The sequence below is a fragment of the Ahaetulla prasina genome, chromosome 17, assembly GCF_028640845.1.
Source record: "Ahaetulla prasina isolate Xishuangbanna chromosome 17, ASM2864084v1, whole genome shotgun sequence".
Taxonomy (NCBI): domain Eukaryota; kingdom Metazoa; phylum Chordata; class Lepidosauria; order Squamata; family Colubridae; genus Ahaetulla; species Ahaetulla prasina.
Window position 1 is genome coordinate 5,642,302 of NC_080555.1, and position 15,078 is coordinate 5,657,379.

At 49.5% G+C, this 15,078-nt stretch overlaps 1 protein-coding gene across 3 annotated transcripts in view; it reads left to right on the top strand.

Moving 5' to 3' along the window:
- MACROD1 (mono-ADP ribosylhydrolase 1) overlaps nt 1-15,078 on the top strand; it is a 236,417-nt gene that overhangs the window by 151,651 nt on the left and 69,688 nt on the right. The gene's annotated exons all lie outside the window — the stretch shown is intronic.

Sequence of the window (15,078 nt, forward strand, 5' to 3'; positions counted from 1 at the left end):
TTTCCAAGCACAGGAAGCCGGGCATCGTTCGCCAAGCACCCATTCTCTTCCGGAGGGGTGGAAAGTCTGGGAGTTGGGGGGCAAAGAGACGCCCTCTCCCCTCCCTCCCGCTTTCTGCCCAGCGTCCCACCGCAACAGAAGTGGGACCGCAACTTCACCGAGGGCCTGATGACAAGCCACCCGGCCATTACATCAGCTGCAAACTCCCAACGGTGGCGAGAACAGAAGTAAACACTCTTCCATCCGTCGCTTGCAAGCTCCCCCCCCCCCCCGCGGCCCTTTCGCTCCTCCGCTCTGCTTCTCCTCGGTTGGAGAGACGGAGCCCCCGCCCCACGCAAGATGCTGGCAGGATTGACTCCAGATTAGGAAGTGTGTGGTGGTGGGGGACTGAAATAAGAGACACACAGATACACACACACACATCGGCATGGACTTCCTTGCTTTTTGTGGCCGACCACAACTGTCGTGGCTATTTTGACTCTCTGACCAACATGCCAGGATGCCTCTGGTGGGTTTTGAAGGATGGATCCCCCGGCATTCCTCCCCATTGCTCATCCCTGCTTGGCAGAGTGGATACTGTGGCAGCCCCCCATACAAGGCTCTGGAGAAGCTCAAATGCACGCCCCCTCTCACAGGAAGCAAAGCCCTTGCTGAGAGCACCTGTGTGCCTTCCATCAATAGTGCAAATTATTAGAAACCCGATGGGTGGACTTCCACTCCCAGAATTCCCCATTTGGATGTTTTAAGATGGGTGGACTTCAACCCCCAGAATCCTCCAGCCAGCCTGCTTTAAGATGGGTGGACTTCCACTCCCAGAATCCCCCAGCCAGCCTGCTTTAAGATGCGTGGACTTCAACTCCCAGAATCTCCCAGCCAGCCTGCTTTAAGCTGGGTGGACTTCAACCTCCAGAATCCCCCAGCCAGCCTGCTTTAAGATGGGTGGACTTCAACTCCCAGAATCCCCCAGCCAGCCTGCTTTAAGATGCGTGGACTTCAACTCCCAGAATCTCCCAGCCAGCCTGCTTTAAGATGGCTGGGCTTCCACTCCCACAATCCCCCAGTCAGACGTCCATACATCTTAAAGTTGCTGAGGTTGAGAGACACTGCAGACAAGGTAACTTTGTGATTGTTTGAAGCAGCAAAAGGCTGGAGCACAAAAAGAGATGAGGGGAGGGGAGGAAGGGGAGGGAGAGAAAAGAGAAGAGAAGAGAGGAAGCGGAGAGGGAGAGGAAAGGGAGAGGAGAGGAGAGGAGAGGAAAAACAAGACTAAAAGTCCTCCCGGCCTCCACTTAGAATTGGTCAAATGTCTTCGGCTGCTGGATGGGCCGTTGCTCGAACCTACCAGATTAGAAGCCTGCACATCAAGTGCGCCTGCAAGCCTGAATCGGTTTAATAAGCGGATTATCCTGGCTTTCGTCAGTTAATCACACGGGGAAGGGAGCCCACCAAGTTGCAGTGATTGAGTTTAGCGGCAAGTTCCCCACTGTTGATTTGTGGGACAGAAATGCCTAATGCGCCCCCCCCTCCCCACTTCCCGTAATCTTTCCACAGAGGATGGGAATAAGGGTCAGGCTGGAAATCGGTTGGGATGCAGCGTTCAGCTGGCATAGAGCTTCGGGAAGCTCTCTTCTGCTGCTTGCATCGCGTAGACACAGGTGGACTGCTCCTAACCAAGGAGGTTCCTTAGAGGCCTTAAGGCCGTGGTTGACGTGGCCTCCCCAGTTCCCTCTTAGCATCCAGAGTTTCCCCGGCTGCCTTTCAACTGCCTGCTGGGGTGGGATCCCAAATTCTGCGCTTACAGCTAGTCCTCGATGTACGACCACAACGGAGCCCCAAATTTCTAAGCGAGGCAGTTGTTCGGTGAGCTTTGCCCCATTTTACGATCTTCCCGCCGCCGTTGTTAAGTGAATCACCGCAGTTGTTCAGTTAGTCACGTGTTGTTAAGTGAATCCATCTTCCTCATTGACTTGGCTTGTCAGGCGGTCGCAGAATGGGGATCGCGCGACCGTCGTAAATGCGAGCCCATTGCCGAGCGTCTGAATTTTGATCGCGTGACCCTGGGGACGCTGCGACCGTCATAAGTGTGAAAAAAGGGGTCAAAAGTCACCTTTTCGCAGTGCTGTTGTAACTTTGATGGGTCACTAAATGAACTGTTGTAAGTAGAGGATTTCCTGGATCGCACATGACCTGGAGGAAAATTTTTCCTTTTTTCCAAACCTGGCTTGGTGCGGAGATGGGATGAACAGCGCAGAAGGGAAATGGGAGAAGCTGCTGGCCTCCATTCTGAGGGATTCATCTAAGATCTTTGTGCAGCCCCGAAGATTACTGCCTTCTCTGCCAAGGCTGCATAAAAGACAAGCGGGCCCATATTCCTTTGCCCCGTCTCGGTCTCTCGATCGGCATAGCTTAGAGTTGTAACACATCTAGCCCAAATACCAGTGGGGAAATCCAAATTTTTTTTACTACTGGTTCTGTGGGCGTGGCTTGGTGGGCATGGCAGGGAAAGGATACTGCAAAATCCCCATTTCCTCCCCACTTCAGGGGGAAGGATACTGCAAAATCCCCATTCCCTCCCCTCTCCAGGGGAAGGACACTGCAAAATCCCCATTCCCTCCCCACTCCAGAAGAAGGATATTGCAAAATCCCCATTTCCTTCCCACTCCAAGGGAAAGATATTGCAAAATCTCCATTCCCGGCCCATTCCGCTACCGGTTCTCCAGACTGCTCAAAATTTCCGCTACCGGTTCTCCAGAACCTGTCAGAACCTGCTGGATTTCACCCCTGCCAAATACTCTACTCCTTCTCTATGGCAGCCATTTTCCAACACTGGAGGCTTTCAAGAAGAGATTGGACAACCATTTGTCTGAAATAGTGTAGGGTTTCCTGCCTAAGCAGGGGGTTGGACTAGAAGACCTCCAAGGTCCCTTTCAACTCTGTTAGTCCAGTCCAGTCCAGTCCAATCCAATCCAATCCAATCCAAAGTGGTATTCAGCTGGTTTGCACTGGTTCACCCAAACTGGTAGCGGAAATCGTGGGTGGGCCCACTCACCCACCCACCCACCATCCTATGCCATCCTATTTAGGCACGTTTTTGAAGCCGGGCACATGCGCAGAAGGCCGGGTGCATATGTGCGCACGAACCGGGGGTACCTGTGCACAAAGCGAGCATGCGTGCAAGCGGGGGGGAAGCGAATCGGTAGTAACATAATATGAAACCCACTGCTCATTCCATTCCATTCTTCTCTATTCTGTATTCTAGTCTGGTCTAGTCTTGTCTTTTTTTTGTTTGTTTATGGATGACCAGAACTGCATTTTGGCTTAAATGCTCTTGAAAGAGAAAGAAAGAATTGAAATTTTTTTCTGCTCATCCATGTGATTGGACTGCACGGGGTTCAGATAGCCTCTGGGCCCGTTCAGAAAATGCATCATCCGTTGGAAGTTCGTACAAGAGTTTCTCGACCTTGGTCACGTTAAGATGTGTGTGGACCTCAATTCCCAGACTTCCCCAAGTAGCATGCTGCTGAGGAATTCTGGGAGTTGAAGTCCCCATACCTAAAGCCTGCTGACTGGGGAATTCTGGGAGTTGAAGTCCACCCATCTTAAAATGGCCAAGATTGGAAAAACCACTGGTACATAAAGCAGTTAAAATCCCTGAGTTGGAATCTGAGCTGGGAATTTTAGCGGTTTCATGATAAAACTTAGGAGAGAGGCTTCTTTTCTTTGATTTCTTTTCTGGATGTTTCTATATTTGAGGCAGAGACCTTCTCCCATTAAAAAACAAAAACAAAAACCCAAATGACACACAAGCATCAAAGTTACAAACGATGCTATAAACATTTGCCCAGAAAATGTATTGGGCGGTTCAGAAAAATACGACGATGCCAATAATACCAGTAATACAGATGTTACTAATAATTCAGGCAAAAGTGGTTGTTTTTCCCTGCTGCAGAAACATCTGGCCAAGGCCATTCCCATTGATATATAATTGACTAATGGACAAGAAGAAAAGCAATATTTAGGCTGCAATCCTGTAATCCAGGAGTCCCCAACCTTTCGGACCTCAGGGACCACTAAATTCATAATTTTAAATCCCGCGGACCACTAATATGCTCTGCCTAATGACTGGCTGGGTGGGCGTGGCTAGGTGGTCAGGTGACTGGGTGGGCATGGCCAACTCGATGTCACTCACATTGAGGGGCACCTCGCCAGCCTCTACTCGCCCCTCCCCTCCCAGCCACTACTCGCCTGCCTGCCTGGGCTCCTTAGGGCCCCAATAGGAAGCAGTTGTTGGAGCTAAGCAGCCACCACGAGAAAGAGTTGGCAAAACAGCTCAGTTCAAATTGGATCTGGCCGAGAAGGAGGCGCAGCAGAAGCACCTCACTGAGGACTAGGAGCATAGACGTTCCAAGCAGAGGGAAGACCTGCAGGAGTGCAAGGCCAGGTACCGGCGCCTGGAGACTCAGTGGGCTGAGATGGTCAGCCAGTTCCAGGCCATGATGCAGTCCCACTGGAACAAGGTCCTCCAGTTCTTTGCCACTAGCAGCACTTCCTCCAGCCTTTGCCCAAAGCTCCGCACCAGGAGGCCAAAGCAGACCCCAAGTCAGAATTTCTGCCCCCCTCCGACCCACACAAAAAGACCCCGAAGGGGGAGACTCTTTGCAGCAACACAAACATTTATTGCACGTATCCGTCCCAGGGGCCATAATTTGAGGACCCCCTAATTTAGTGCAGTATAAAAAATGCAATTAATTTTTCTGCGGACCACCAAAATTTTCTCACAGACTACCAGTGGTCCATGGACCACCGGTTGGTGTGACCGCTGCTCTAATCCTCTTGCCTCAAAATAAACATACATACGAAGAATGGTTGCTAGAATTGGGTATGTCTAGTTCAGGGGTCAGCAACCTGCGGCTCTTTCACCCGTCTGCTGCGGCTCCCTGTCACGGCACCCGCCGGCACATGATTTATTGATCTTTTCAACCCCCGGTAGGCCAACCATGGATAAATCCAAGAAAAGAAAAGTTTCAGAAGAAAACAGAACGTTTAATTCAACTACATCTGCTAGTTTTGTGGCCGCTCAAGAAATAGTCAGGCACGGGAAGGGTTTTTGTGGCTCCCGGTGTTTTCTGTTCTGTGGGAAACGGGTCCAAATGGCTCTTTTGAATGTTTAAGGTTGCAGACCCCTGGGCTAGTCTAAAGAAAAGAAGGACTAAAAGTGACATGATAGCAGTCTTCCAATATTTGAGGGGCTGTCACAAAGAAGATTTGGGGGTCCACCTGTTCTCCAAAGCACCGGAAGAAAAGTCATGGTTGAAAACTGAGCAAGGAGAGAAGCAACCTGGAACTAAGGCGGAATTTCCTGACAGTTGAAACGATTAACCAGTGGAACAGCCTGCCACCAGACGTTGTGGGTGCTCCATCACTGGAGGCTTTTAAGAAGAGACTGGACAAGCGTTTGTCTGAAATGGGATGGGGTCTCCTGCTTGAGCAGAGGGGTTGGGCTAGAAGACCTCTGTGGTCCCTTCCAACTCTGTTATTCTCTTCTTCCTTCCTATCTCCCTCCCTCCCTCCCTCCATCACTGGAGGTTTTAAAGAAGAGACTGGACGGCCATTTGTCTGTTTTAAGCAGGGAGTCAGACTAGAAGACCTCCAAGGTCCCTTCCCACTCTGGTCTTCTGTAAACCCCAATGATGCCTCTCCATTCATTCCGCAGAAAGTGGTTCTCGTTGAACTATCCAAACCCGGTTTCAAATGGCGCTGCACTCCATACACAAAACTCCAGCACACTTTCTTGCCTTCTACTTCTACACACACACACACAAATGCGTAAGCACGCGCACACACATACACACACTGTCTCCCAGCACCAAATCTCTTGAAAATTTCCTCTGCTCCTTCCATTGATGATGACAAGATGATGAAATACCCAAGAGCAGAGCAAGACACCACACAAACACACCCGTGGCACAACCCTCCCGGGTATTCCCCATCCTCCTGTTTTACTCCTTAGCTGCTGTGTTTACTTGGAAGCCACTGACAAGGCCGGCAAAGTTGACAGGTTTTTTGTTTTTTTGAAAAATCCAAGACCTTTACAGTTTATACCTGGGTAGGTGGATTGCAAAAAGCGAGTCTCAGCTCTCACTTTTTTTGGGTTTTTTTGTTAAAATGATATGACATTGGGAAATTATTCTGAAATCATTCTCCTGATTTTTTTTGTTAGGGAGGAGTTTAAGGGATGAGAAAGAAAGGAAGGAAGGAAGGCAGGCAGGAAGGAGGGAGGGAGAAAGAAAGGAAGGAAGAAGCGAGGGAAGGAGGGAGGGAGAAAGAGGAAGGAAGGTGGGAAGGAAGGAGAAAGAAGGGAAGAAGGGAGGGAGAAAGAAGAAGGAAGGAAGGAGAAAGAAGGGAGGGAGGGAGGAAGAGAGGAAGGAGAAAGAAAGGAGGGAGGTAGAAAGGAAGGAAGGAGAAAGAAAGGAGGGAGGGAGAAAGGAAGGAAGGAGAAAGAAGGGAGGGAGGGAGGAAGAGGGGAAGGAGAAAGAAAGGAGGGAGGGAGAAAGGAAGGAAGGAGAAAGAAGGGAGGGAGGGAGAAAGGGGAAGGAAGGAAGGAAGAAAGAAAGAAAAGATCTGTTTATTTCCCTTTGGGGTTTTTATAAGTTTCTAAACTAGGCCCCATGTTTAGGTGGTAAGCGTCCCATCTGCAATTTCAGATTTCAGATTTTACCTAAATTATAGGCTGAGTTTTATGCACCATAAACTCGCTTTACAAACTTCTAAAATTCTCTCTTTGCCATGAATGGATCTTTGAAGGGATCTTGAGGAGAGGAAATCCTCATTAAATCCCCTTCTCTCTTATTTTCCCTTTTCACTGTGTGTCATTCTCAAGTCAGGTTCCACAAGTTTCCCCCCAGAAACAGCCTTGCATTTCGCTTCAGCATCCCTTACAAGGCCAAGCATTTGCACAAGCCAACTTTCTCCACCAGCCTCTTCCTCCTGACCCATTGCCCCTTGACACCACCCACATCCTATCAGGCTGAAAAATATTGATATTGTCCGCCTGAAACTCCAAACCTCGACTCCTTGGAGGGCGGGAAGAAGAGAGAAAATAAGAGAAAGACGAAAAAAAGAGAAAAACTCGAAAAAACGATCAAGCGGTAGCCCCTAAAGTTCAAAACTTGTTTCTTCAAAATGTCACACTTGAGTTGGTGGGGCAAGAGGTGGGGTGAATCAAGGAACAGGGCCCAGTGAAATGGATGGGGTATGTGGGTGTGTTGCCAGAAAGACACTCAGAAGGGTTGTGTGAAGCTAACACAACCATCTCGATCAAAAACCGTCTCCTTCTGATCTCTTTTGGCTTATTTCCACTCGACGGCCTTGAGGGTTGGTTGCCAGCCATTTCATAATCAGGACAATTTTCTCTCGTGCCACTCCGCTAATTCTGTGATATTCTGATGAGTTGTTTATTTAAAACTGGAGTTCTCTGCCCTCTTGGGGAAACTGGGTGGGCGGGAGGTAGGTGGAACGAGGTGGCAGGGATGGAAGGCCGAGATTAAAAACCGGGCTAATCCAATAATCTGCCTCCAATAATCTGCCTCCGCGCCTCCCCCCCTCCCCCCTTTTAAACCCTCTTGCGAGATCTCCTTTCGTTAAACCTTGCCAACTTTCACTTTTGCTGCGTGGGTCCTTTTGAAAGCAAATTAATCTCCCCAGATTTGGAGTCGGGAGAAACGGGTCACTCGCCCGCCCTTCGCCGTTGCCCCAAATTTGCCCAGCGGAGTGTCAAAAATAAATAAATAATCCCCCTTCGGTGTAATCCGCCAATCCTCTTGCTGACTCGGAGCTTGGAAAAACCCAGATTTGCACACCCGAAAGCGTATTTAGAGGTGGGGGGGGGCGGCTGGCTGGCGTACTGACTGGGTAACGTCCAGAGCGGTTTGGCCCCCTTCTCGCCTCGAAGAGGTTGCAAGGGAAGACCGCAAAGGGCCCTGAGAGCAGAACATGGGCTTCTGTTTGCCACAACCCTTCTTGAATCTTTTTTTTTTTTTAAATTAACCTAGATTCCCCGTTCAGATCTCGGTTATATGTCCTCGGCTATCCGATTAAGGCTTCATATTTTTCGAGGCGTGGGAGAAGGACCAACCGCGTATCACTCAACACATATCAACGCAAGGGCTCCGATTTTGCAGCCCGACACCCGACAAAGCCCGTGGCTGCAAACAGATGATTGGTAGCATCTTTTGACCAGGCTGGTCAACGGCGTCTTCCCTACGTGTTAACAGACTCAAGCATCTCTGCATTCATATGCCAGTCTTGCCCAGGAACGGCCGTGCCAGAGGCGCATGAAAATTCACCGCTGGATTTGCCAGCCACGGACGGCACCCTCTGCTTATGGGCAGGTGTGAACTCACGCCTGAAGACGTGCGCTGGCCAAACTAACTCCCTCTTCCTTCGCTGACCATCCCTGCCTTCCCTTCTCCACGGAGGAAGAACAGGAGTCAAGTCCAGGCGTCTCAGCACAGCTACCACACTCCCCCAAAAAAACCCTCACAATTTTTGCACGGCACCAGTGGGGTGGGTGGGGGAGAGTAAAGACGCCGTAAAAATACACCGCAAGAAATATCACTCTCACTCACTGCCTTGATGTATTCAACCACCGGCAGGCCAATCCGAGATTTCGCCCCAAATCAAAACAACCCCTCCTCAACGAAGTATCGGATGCCAGTTCGATGCCCTCCAGAAATTCCCAGGAGCAAACATTTCTCTCCTTCTCGGTTTATTTCGATCAGCCATCCGTGCCATCTCGGTAAAAGGCAGCTAGCCGCTTGCTAGCTCATCTCTTTCTCTCCCCCCCCACCACCTCCATCCTTGGCAGACCAAACGCTGCCAGCTTGGTGCCCCGAGCCTCTCTCTCCGTTTGCTGCCAAAGCTGTGCCAGGGGGATAAAATTGACCTTGCTCTTACCTGGTCAGGAGATTAGTCCAGTTGAGAGCGGATGGACCGAGCCCCTATTTTTTTTTTTTTTCCTCCCTCGTTGGTAAAGTTTATGACGCCAGCCAGCTGCATATTCCAGTGGCGAGAAGCAAATAACCAGGAGGGAAGGGAATTGGTGATGACACGGTGGGAGGGAGGGAGAGAAGGGGAGAGCAGGGCAGGCGAGGGAAGGAGGGAAAGCTGGGATGTGAAAAGGGGAGAGAGAGAGAGAGAGGGAGAAAGAGAGAGAGAGAGGAAGGGAGGAAAACAACCCCCCACCTCAAATAGAGAGCAGAGATTAGACCAGGGACATTGTTCCTGCAGCGAGCAGAAAGCAGCGAGATGTATAGGTCTCGGTGCCTGTGTTTGTGTGTGTGTAAGCGTGTGTGTGTGTGTGTGTGTGTCTGCATGCCACACTCGGGAAGAGAGGATGCGGTGACACACAAACGCCAGATGAGATCAAGAGCGCTGTTGGTTTGTGTTCAGCACCGCTGTTTTTTCTCCGCCGTCGCTGCTGCTGCTGCCGGTGCCTCGGCGCCGGCTGGCTCGGTCCAAGCGAGACCTCCTACGCCTTCAGCATCCTCTTTTCTCCGCTTTGAAGTGCATCCTTTGGCGGCGGCGCCCAGGGAGAGAGGGGTGGGGGGAAGCTGCTGTTCCCTCCTCTCTTCCCCGATGCCAGGGGGGCGATTGGAAAGCCAGGAGAAGGAAAAGGGTGGGATTGCCAACAGTGGGAAAGCCCATTTGGACCAGGAGGGCTCCCTTCAGCGGATTTGGCATCCCTGCAGGGGCTAAACAGGGAAAATTTGGGGAGGGGGAGGGATGAGCGGCCTCGAGCCCACTTGAATACCAAAGAGGCGGGTGAGGCGTTTTGAAGTCTGCCCACTTCATTTGGCGCCCACCCTGAGCAAAATGAGCCTCAGGTGGGCACCAAATGGCCTGCTGAGATCCAGGAGAGACCCTAGCCCAGGAGTACAGGTAGTCCTCGACTTACGGCCACGGACAGAACCCCAAAATTTATCTGGCTCTGCGAGACAATGGGTTAAGCGAGTTTTGCCCCATTTTACGCCTTTTCTTGCCCGCCGTTGTTAAGTGAATCCCTGCAGTTCCGATTCTCACGGTCGTTAAGTGAATCCGGCTTTCCCATTTGACCTGGCTGGTCTGAAGGTCACAAAAAGGGGATCACGTGACCCCGGGACACACTGCAACCGTCTTCAGTACGAGCCAGTTGCCAAAGCGTCTGAATTTTGATCACGTGATCTTGGGGATGCTGCAGCGGTCGTAAGTGTGAAAAACGGTCATGAGTCACGTTGGTTTTTCAGTGCCGCTGTAGCTTTGTAAGGCCGCTACTTGAACTGTTGTAAGTCGAGGACTACTATCTTAACTCACATCGATGACCAAAAAAATACATAAAAATAAAAATACGGGGACTTTTCTGCACTTTTTCTAGAGTCTCGACATCTTTTTTTTATAGTGTGGTGACCAAAATATTGTCTTAACTGAAAATCAAATGGTTTTGTATATTATTTTAACCCTGAGGGACCACAGAGGTCAGCAGCTGGTGAACTTCAGCCTGATTATTTATGAAGAAATTGGTGTATTTGGTGCCCCGGAGTTTCAGCCCAGCTCAGGACCTCTCCCACAAATATGCAGGATTTATAGCCCATTTTGATCCCTTAGCCAGGGCGAGGGGGTGGGTGTTGTAGTCCAGCACATGGGTGAGGGAGGCTGGTCTGGTCTGCTTGATCTAGCATCATCCTTCCTCCCAGGGAGATTTAGAAAATTGCTCCTTCAAGCTTGCTCGCTAACTGCTGTCTTCCAGGACAGAAAATTGTCAATATTTATCCATTCCTCATCGTTGCCCTGCTCTGCCCACTAATGAAGCAACCTTATTAGAATCTTGCTCCCGCTTGCCAATTTTTATTTAGTTTTATTTTATTTTTTTTATTTTTTTTGCACTTGGCGAAACGATTCCTTCTAGCTCCATTCGTAAGCGTGCTTTGAGATGGGTGGACTTCAGCTCCCAGAATCCCCCAGCCAGCTTGCTTTAAGATGGGTGGACCAACTCCCAGAATTCCCCAGCTGGCATGCTTTAAAATGGATGGACTTCAACTCCCAGAATTCTCCAGTCAGCAAACTTGGGGATGGACTTCAACTCCCAGAATTCCCCAGCCAGCAGGCTTTCCAATGGCTGGTGAACTCTGGGAGTTGAAGTCCACCCGTTTTCAAGTGGCCAAGGTTGAGAAACACTGACAGAGATCCATCGTTTTCAGCTGGAGAACCTTCCTGCTTGACGGGAAGATAGTTAAATAGAAAAAAATCAAGACATCCCTCTTATGTACTTCCGGATATATCGATTGCAGATGGGCCATCCTGCAGTTGATTAAAAATGTAAACAGGATTCTACCCCTCCCAAGAAATCTCGCTAAAGAGACTGCAAAAATCACGCTTGGGGTTGGGGCGGAAATCACTTTTTCCTTGGAAGCAGGTACCCCAAACCGTGATGCTTCTTTTCGAGAAATTGGGACCAGTTGAGAAGGGGACTAAAGGGCCAAATACTCAGCTTCCATGCTGGCTGGGGAATTCTGGGAGTTGACGTCCACATATCTTAAAAAGCATGCTGGTTGATTTTCATAGAGCGTGGGGCAAAACAGTGGTATATCCTCCATGCATTGCAACACAATTCCTCCCCTCCGAAAATTTATTTTTTAATCTGTCCCATCCATATTTGGTCTGTTGGGCTGGCTGGGAAGTGTAGGTTTTGTACCGTGTTTCCCCAAAAATAAGAAAGGATCTTATATTAATTTTTGCTCCAAAAGACACATTAGGGCTTATTTTCTGGTTAGGTCTTATTATGGGTGGGGAGGGAATAGAGATGTAGTGGCTCAGTGGCTAAGACACTGAGTTTGTTGATCGAAAGGTCGGCAGTTCAGCAGTTCGAATCCCTAGTGCTGCGTAATGGGGTGAGCTCCCGTGACTTGTCCCAGCTTCTGCCAACCTAGCAGTTCAAAAGCAGGTTAAAAAATGCAAGTAGAAAAATAGGGACCACCTTTAGTGGGAAGGGAACAGCGTTCCGTGCGCCTTTAGTGTTGAGTCATGCTGACCACATGACCACGGAGACATCTTCAGACAGCGCTGGCTCTTCGGCTTTGAAACGGAGATGAGCACTGCCCCCTAGAGTCAGGAATGACTAGCACATACGTGCAAGGGGAACCTTTACCTTTGCCTTTATGGTACTAAATGCACCCATCTGGCTGACAATCTTAACTAGGGCTTATTTTGGGGGTAGGGCTTTCATTACAAGCATCCTGAAAAATCATGCTAGGACTTATTTTGTATTCCACACTTATATTTGTTCCACTGATTAATAGTTCTCACTGTCAGGAAATTTCTCCTCAATTCCAGATTGCTTCTCTCCTTGGTTAGTTTCCATCCATTGCTTCTTGTCCTGCCTTCGGGTCCTTTGGAGGATAGGTCGACCCCCTTTTCTCTGGGGCAACCCCTCAAATATTAGAACTCTGCTCTCATGTCACCTCAATCCTTCTTTTAATTAAAGTAGACCTACCCAATCCCTGCAACCGTTCTTCATATGTGGAAGATAAGTGACGATCATATGCGACGAAATCATCGGTCATTTGTCTCAGTGCCCTTGTAACGTCAAACGGTCGCTAAACAAATGGTCGTAAGTCGAGGAGGGCCTTCAAATCAGGCACCCAGGCACATCAAGGTTAACACGACTAAGCCTTTGGCGTGCCTGCTGGCACTGGTTCTCTAACCAACTTGTCTTTATTCCGGAGGCGGATCTGCCCTTATCGATATCATATCAAAAGCACAATTACTTGTCGATAATCCAGAAACAATCCCGTTCAATGGGATGCAAAACCACATCCGTCAATAATTCAAAAATGGTAGGCATTGATTTTTTTTCCCCCTTTCCTTTTTCTTTCCTTTTTCTTTTTTTTAAAAAGAAGCCATCCAACTTTTAAAGAAGCGGGATGTCAAGAGAATAACCTACCAATTGCCGGCGATGAAAACCGGGATTTTTTTGGGTGACTCGGGAAGAAGCGCCAGCTTTCAGCTTAGCTCTTTGCGGAGCGATGTCATGCGATGACAAGGCTGAGATGTTCCTCTTTTCTTCTTCTCTATAAGCGGATTAAACTAATCTGGGGGTTTATATTTCTGAGTTATTTTATTTCTTGCTGAAACTGCACCTCGATACCACCTTGCAGTTTGCCACCAAATTTGGAGTACGCCGATGTCGGGCAGTGCTTACGGGGTGCCAAAAAAAAAAACAACCCAGGATGGTGAGCAGGGGGCGCCCCTTGGGCTATTGAGGTGTCCACCCATCGTTTTTCAGCTCAGGGTTGAACTGAGAGGTCCTTGGTGCTCTCTAAGCTTGGTTGTTGTCTTGCAGGCGTTTCATGACCAAACTAGATAGCATCATCAGTGCTAGAAAGGAATGAGGTTTGGGGAGAAGAAGGAAGACTGGGGAGAAGGAGGACTATGGGTTCCTTGGTGATCTCTGAGCTTGGTGGTTTTCTTTTAGATGTTTCATGACCCAACTAGGTAGCATCATCAGTGCTAGAAAGGAATGAGGTTTGGGGGGGAGGAGGAGAAAGAGGAAGAGGATTGTGGAATCCTTGATGCTCTCTGAGCTTGGCTGTTTTCTTGCACACATTTCATGACCCAACTAGCTAACATCATCAGCACTAGAAGGGAGTGGGGCTTGCAAAGTGGAGGAGGACTGTGGGGTCTTTGGCGTGCTCTGAGATTGGTTGTTTTCTTGCAGACCTTTCATGACCAAACTAGATAGCGTCATCAGTGCTAGAAAGGAATGGGGTTGGAGGAGGAGGAGGAGAATGATCCTTGATGCTCTCTAACCTTGGTTGTTTTCTTGTAGACGTTTCATGACCCAAGCTAGGTAACCCCAGGTGCCCTGATGATGTTACCTACTTTGGGGAAGGAAATAAATAAAGAATTCACCAGTGCCTCCATGCCTCAGTCGGATCTCAGGTGCCGAAGGATCTCTGGCTATTTGTAGGCGTTGCTTTTCACCCCTCCGATGATTTGGGAGACCTCTCTTCCACATGCCACAGGGCCGGGTTTCATCAACTTGGCCACTTTAAGACATGTGGACTTCAAGTCCCAGAATTCCCCAGCCGCCATAGTCTCCTCGTTGAGTTGTAAAAGGAAAGGAAACCCAATGAGATTAATCCTCACTGTTGCAAAGCCAGACTAGATGTGGGGAGCAGCAAGGCATTTGGGGGGGGGGGTTGGAGGGCGTGCGTCAACGCATTTCCACCCTGACTTTATTCAGGCCAGCGATGAACAAACTCTGATCAACTCTCACACCTGCGTGATGGCCAAGTCACCTTCTCTTGGCTCCAGATATTTTCCAAACGGTCCCTGCTGAAATTTGGACTCCATGTTTTTTGGAACCCTTGAGCTGCTTTCTGGGCCCGGAGCAGGGATGAAATCCAGCAGGTTCTGAAAGGTTCTGGAGAACTGGTAGCGGAAATTTTGAGCAGTTCGTAGAACCGGCAAATACCACCCCACTCAGTTCGTAGAACCGGCAAATACCTACCCCACTCTGGCTGGTCCCAGAGTGGGGTAGGAGTGGAGATTCTGCAATATCCTTCCCCCAGGAGTGGGGAGGGAATGGGGATTTTGTAGTATCCTTCCCCTGGAGTGGGGTAAGAATGGAGATTTTGTAGTATCTTTCTCCTGCCACGCCCATCAAGACATGCCCACAGAACCAGTAGTAAAAAAATTTGGATTTCACCACTGCCACGGACCGATACCCTGCTTGTGGGATGTCCTCTCCAGCAATCCCCAAAGAATTGTGAAGCACAAACCGGGGCCTCTCTCCCACTCCCCCAATCTGCATGCATCACCCGATAATCGCGCTCCGAAAACCCACTCGTGCTTTGCACGGTGTGTGTATGTGTGTCACTGTTGCATTTCCCTGGCTGAGCTTCTTTCTTTTTTGATGATGTGGGGGGGGGGAGATGAACTGAAGGGTGCACAGGTGAGCCTCTGTCTGAGCAAGCATCTGCTGAAATTGATCAGCCGTGGCAGAGCGGCGAAGTGGTGGTGGGGGCGTGTGGGGAGAGCCGT